The 5958-nt window shown below is 48.8% G+C and overlaps 1 pseudogene; it reads left to right on the top strand.

The window, feature by feature from the left end:
• Nucleotides 1-2789: 2789 nt before the first annotated feature.
• LOC132211311 (GTPase IMAP family member 1-like) lies at nt 2790-5186 on the top strand (annotated as a pseudogene).
• The last annotated feature ends 772 nt before the right edge of the window (nt 5187-5958 follow it).

Genomic DNA, 5958 nt, shown 5'->3' with positions numbered 1-5958 from the left:
CCATGTGCTGGAGGAAGAGCCTGCTGCATTCACAACCAGAGGACAGCAGTAGGTCAGGTCCTTCTGGACCAGACTCAGAGCCTATCACTGATTCTTCAGGAAAGGTGAGGGCCAGCAGGGCAGGGGAGGGAGGAAGCCAGGAGTGGGACCTTTGAGGACATGGAAGAATTCTGTGCCTGCAAGAAGCTCGCTGAGTGAGCACCTCCATTCTACTAGGTACCAGGAAGGGCAGTGGATCCTAGAAAGAATAACTCCACACTCCCAGTGCTGAGTTTCACACACAGCAGCTTCAGGAGCAGTGGCAAACATCTTCTCCAGCCTAGATGCCCAGGCTCTTGCTTGAGTTAAGCTCTCTTCTAACCCACTCCCTAACAAGGAAGGAAGGGGTCTGCTCTCTCTCCTGCAGAGATCAAAACATGTTTTATAAGTCAGCAAAGACTCCCCTTGTGCACATCCAGCAAAGCAAAGATATTTCTGAGGACATATAAGTGAGTCTAACTCAGAACACATTAAAGTGAAAATCCTGTGTGTATCTGGGCTGTACCGCCTAAAACACTCCACTCTCCTCCAAGTATCCAGAAAGCAACTTGCCAGAGACGGCAAAGGTCATGACCATAGTCTTCCAACACTTGCCCTACCTGTGCCCTTAAACACCTGCTCCCCAACACAAGCTTCCCAGGACTGTGTAGGTGGCTGTGCCCTATGAACTCCCTCCCCTCCTATGCACAATGAAGGGATTGGACTAGGAAATCTGATCCAGACACTGAGATCAGGAACTGAGTGCATCACAATCATTGGCCAGTGTGTGGGGATGCTTATACTCTGAAAGTACAGGTATGTGAACCAAAATCTCTGAGAAATACACATTTGACAGAATCCCCTATAATTCCCAGAGACAGTAGGTTCAGGAAGCCCCTGACCAGGTGAATAGACTCAGTCCCTTGGAGGTGTAGCCTATAAGATCCCACATGTTTTCATTCCTCTATGACAGTGTGTGTTTGTAACCCCAGATTTCAGCTCTCTGGGCCTGTCCAGGAACTTTCTGAACCCCAGCTTACCCACGGTACTGTTCCCGGACCCTTCTCATCTCCACTTTGGCCAGGACTCCTTGCATTAGCACAATTCCTGGCCTTTGCATCTGTGATTCTTCCTCCATTTTTGCTCTGGTGTCAGTCATGGGAGTGTATTGATTTCCATGGGGGTGAGCATTATGAAGGCTTTGGGGTGGGGGGTTTCTGCAGAAATATGAACGCCTTTGGATTAAGGAACAGGCCAGCCCATCATCTGAGTCATTTGCCCAGAGACAAGGTGTTCAGCCTTCCTCTCCCTTGTCTTCTCCTTGTGCAGTGCCAACTGGAGAGAACAGTCACCTCTGGTGACCAGGTGGACAACGTGAAGAGGTGAAAATAGAAATGGAAGGTGAAGCACAGAGAGGACTCAGACAGCATGTGGGGGAGGCTGGGACAGTTACAGGCCTGAGGGCACAAGGCAGCTGAGAAAGGCCCAACATCTGCTCCCTGGGGAGCTGTAAGTGAGGGGCTTCCTTGTCCTGAGGCTGGAGAGGCAGACTGAGGACAGACTGCACTGTGCACAGGGACTCGGTGAGTACAGAATGTTTGATTGTGTTAAACGATGACTGATTGGCTGGAGCCACTTTACTTGGAGAAGCCTCAGCTTTGGGGAAGGATGTCAAAAGTTGGAGGGGACTGTCCCAGTCTCTCCAGGACACTGAACATATTTAGATGCATTGAGACAGGACAGTGATCTGACTCCTGAGAGCAGAGTCAGAGGCTGTAGATCACCTGGAACATAGGTTTCTTCTCCAATTTCCAAAACCAAAAATCTAGTTCTCTTCTTCTTTGCCTCTCAGGCCAACCACCCTAAGTGTTTCCCTTGTCCCACCAAATTTTCTAGTTCTCATGGTTTTTCAAAGTCTCCCCTGGCTGCTGATTCTCTTGGGAAAACTTAGTATCTACAGATTTGGTCACTAATATAGAATTACCTGGAAAAATTTAATATCTAAAGCTTTCTCACTTTGTAAGTGTAACACTTTGTAAGTGTTACAATCTCCTGTCTGCCCTTTGCTTTTGAAATCCCTGAAAATACTGCCGAAACCGGCTTGGCTCAGTGGATAGAGCGTCGGCCTGCGGACTGAAGGGTCCCAAGTTCGGTTCCGGTCAAGGGCATGTACCTGGGTTGTGGGCATATCCCCAGTGGGAGATGTGCGGGAGGCAGCTGATCGATGTTTCTCTCTCATCGATGTTTCTAACTCTCTGTCTCTTTCCCTTCCTCTCTGTAGAAAATCAATAAAATATATTTAAAAAAAAAAAAAGAAATCCCTGAAAATACAAACTCAAAGTCACCAAACCCTCTCACAGAATCATTACAAATCCAGCCAAGGCCTTCCAATGTTCTGTCCTCTATTCTGACATTCTGGGGAAGTGGGAAGCAGGACTGTGTCTGTGTGGTATCACTAGCTCTTTGGATTTGGCCTGATACATTATAGGCCAGGGGTGGGCAAACTTTTTGACTCGAGGGCCACAATGGGTTCTTAAACTGGACCGGAGGGCTGGAACAAAAGCATGGATGGAGTGTTTGTGTGAACTAATATAAATTCAAAGTAAACATCATTACATAAAAGGGTACGGTCTTTTTTTTTTTAGTTTTATTCATTTCAAATGGGCCGGATCAGGCCCGCGGGCCATAGTTTGCCCACGGCTGTTATAGGCAGTTAAACCTATTTAATGAATGAATGAATGAAATTGTGTTTGGGACTCTTTTGGATCAGCATGGAGGACAGAAGAGATGAAGAAAATGCCTATGATAAGAATATATGCAAAAATGCCCCCTGGTGTGAGCTCAGTGAGGGGAACAGGCAAAGTCAGGACTAAACAGAGGACCCAAAAACTTGTCTGGAGTGAAACAGTAAGAGCCTGAATGTGCATTTAACTGGGTCTGTGCTCTTGCCCAGCTGGGAGAGATGAACTTGATTAGCTTATACATCCATTCCCCAGGTATAAAATGAGGATAATAAACCTACTCTGATCTCCATGGAAGAGGATGAAAAGGGCATCAGATCATGCACTGGATGGTGTGTGACTCACCAGGTAGAATGTTAGAGAACCATGATGGAGGGTTAAAGGGGTATCTTATTAGCAGGCAGCAGGTTTAAGAGAGAGTGTGGAGGAGAGAGAGAGTGAGAGAAAAAAAAAGGAAGGAGGAGATCTCATTTAATCCTCTCAACAACCCCAGAAGAAACAACTCAATACTCTTAGTCTCATTTTTGAACAAAGTTTGATGTTTAGATTAAGCAACTTCTGAGGTGGCACAGCTGGCTGATGGCGGGACTGTGGGTTAAACCCAGAGTGTCTGGGTTTCCAGACAACTCTTCGCCCACAGGCCATTGCACCCTCCTGACTGTTTTTCCTGGGCTGGAATTTGTGAGAAGTATGGCAGAGGCCACTGAAGTCTCAAATAGGGACAGCTCTGCAGGATTTGGACCACTGCCGGGGTCCAACCCCAGCAGGTCCAGGGATTCCCAAAGGTGTGGACGGAGTCGGCGAAGAAGGAAGGACACGGAGACAGTGTTCAGTTGATCAGCAGCCTAGCCAGGATCTCCAGCCAGGATCTCCTGCCAAGTTCTGGTCTGGATCTCCAGAGAGATTCTGCTTAGGATCTCCAGCCAGGTTCTGTAGCCATGTTCCCTCGCTAGGTTCTCCAGCCAGGTTCTGTCTGAGATCTCCAGCCAGGTTCAGTCACCAGGTTCTAGTCAGGTTCTCTTGCCAATTTCTATAGTCAGGTTCAGTCCAGGATCTTTTGCCATGTTCTCTCCAGCGAAGTTCTTCTGTCCCTAGAGAACGTTCTGTGTAGGTTCTGTGTTCTGAATTCTGTCTGTTGTTGTCTTGTTGCATCTGTATTTATACCAGTTGATTCCAATCCTATCAATCTCTATTCCAAAGGTTAGGGCATTTCTTATCTCCATTCCAGGGAGTAAAGATTATGTAGCTTAAGCATGATTGTTCGTAGTTAAAATGATTAATTACCCGCCTGGCACTTAGTTAAGAGGTTTTATTCCCTCCCTAACTTCAGGGGAAAATCCCTACCTGGGGATTCAACCTTTCTCGGAGAGGTGACCTTGGTTAAAACACAGCGCCAAGAAGGTGAGCAAACATATTAAGAACAGTATGCTATATATGCCAGGTCCCTTGAAACAGCAAGGATGGACCAGCTCCCGGCAGACCACCAGGGATAATGGAGGTGAGGGCATGGTTGGAATGATGAAGGGGACCCTCTAGGCAAATGCCCTTCAAGTGCTGAGCATCTACAGGTACACATGGTGAAGCCAGAGTGACAGGGATACTTGGTGAACATCCTCCTGAGATCAGTAAGCCTTTGGTTGGACAAGCAGAGTTGAGACACTGTTGTTCTTCTTCAAAGGCCTCCAGGGTCCAGGTAACCAGGATACATGTTTGGAAGCTCACAGATTACTTGTCTTCCAGGTTGCGAAGACACCACGCAGGCCCTCCAGGAGCACGGGCTGAGGCTCATCCTGGTGGGGAAGACAGGGGCTGGGAAGAGCGCCACTAGGAACAGCATCCTGGGCCACAGGTTCCTCTTCAGACACCCAGCCACTTTGGTGACCAGAACCTGGAAGGTGGGGAGTCGCATGTGGGACAGGTGGCACATGAAAGTCATGGACACACTGGACCTTTTCAGCTCTCTAGTCCCTGAGACAGACCTGGGGTGCAAGGAGCAGGCCAGCTGCTACTTGCTGTCTATACCTGAGTCCCTGTCTATACCAGGCGCTGTTCTGGTGACTCAGCTGGGCATGAGGGAGCTCAAGGTTCTGTTCAGGGACAATGTGGTAGTGCGTAACATCTTGCTGTTCCCACACAAGGAGGAACTGGGTCAGAACTCTTTGCAGGATTTCGTGTGCCACAGGGACAACCTTGCGCTGTGGGCTCTGGTGGCTGAGCTTGTGAGCCTTGGACAATTGAGAGGCAGGTAGGGACCTGGAGGCCCAGGTGCAGGAGCTGCTTGTGCTGGTGGAGTGCCTGGTGCTGTATCACTCGGGTGCCCCCTACTCCAAGGACATGTACTGACTGGCGCAGGCAGTGGCCTTCTGGAGCCACAAGGAACAGCTGAGAACAGTGGCGGAGAGGCTGGTGGGCTGCATGAGGGGGTGATGAGGTCGCTGGCTTCTGTGGTGGTAAAATTGTGCACAGCTGCGCTTCTGGGCTTCCTCGTCCTGTGTTGCCAGCTGGAGGCCAAAGGCCATAGTTCAGATATGTCCTGATTGACAGAGTATGTATAAGTAGGACTTGGAACCATCATCTGACAATCACATTCTTCCCTAGTGTCTGTGCATCCAAGGCCCACAGGCTTTCCTTGTGTCCCGCACTGGCAGTAACCTACCAACCCAAAGACAAAAATCTTGCCCGCTCCCTTCTCTCCCCAAACCTGCCCATGGGACCTGGCCCTCCCTGAGCTCTTCTTACTGGAGCCCAACAAGTATTGCTCTTGCCTGTTTTCTACTGATCTCAGGCTGCTGTCCCACATCCTGGAATCATCTCTGTTTGCCCGAGGGGTCCAAGGGCCAGAGCCAACACAAAGCCTCAGTCCAGACCCATTTGTTTCAATTGAATCTGAATTGCATGAACAAATGCCCTGGACATTCACCTTGTGTTAACAGAAACCAATATTTGTTCATTCATCTGCTTTATATGACCATTGAACAAAGACACTGTTCTCTCATTCCTAACCCCCTTTTCAAAAACCATGCACCCAAGTGCAGAGACACCCCCACATGCTCTCCCCCTCCACAGGTAAACATTGAAGTAAGTGCCCATAAGAAGATAAAACACTGAACCTCCCATATGTCTCAGGAATGGATGCCTCCTCCCTGGACTCCATTCAGATCTCTTAGCAGCTGAATGCAGAGGCTTCTACAAGTCCAAG

Source organism: Myotis daubentonii, chromosome 10 (assembly GCF_963259705.1).
Source record: "Myotis daubentonii chromosome 10, mMyoDau2.1, whole genome shotgun sequence".
NCBI lineage: Eukaryota > Metazoa > Chordata > Mammalia > Chiroptera > Vespertilionidae > Myotis > Myotis daubentonii.
Note: the sequence above shows the minus strand (reverse complement) of the source record. Positions and strands in the feature narration are given on the sequence as shown.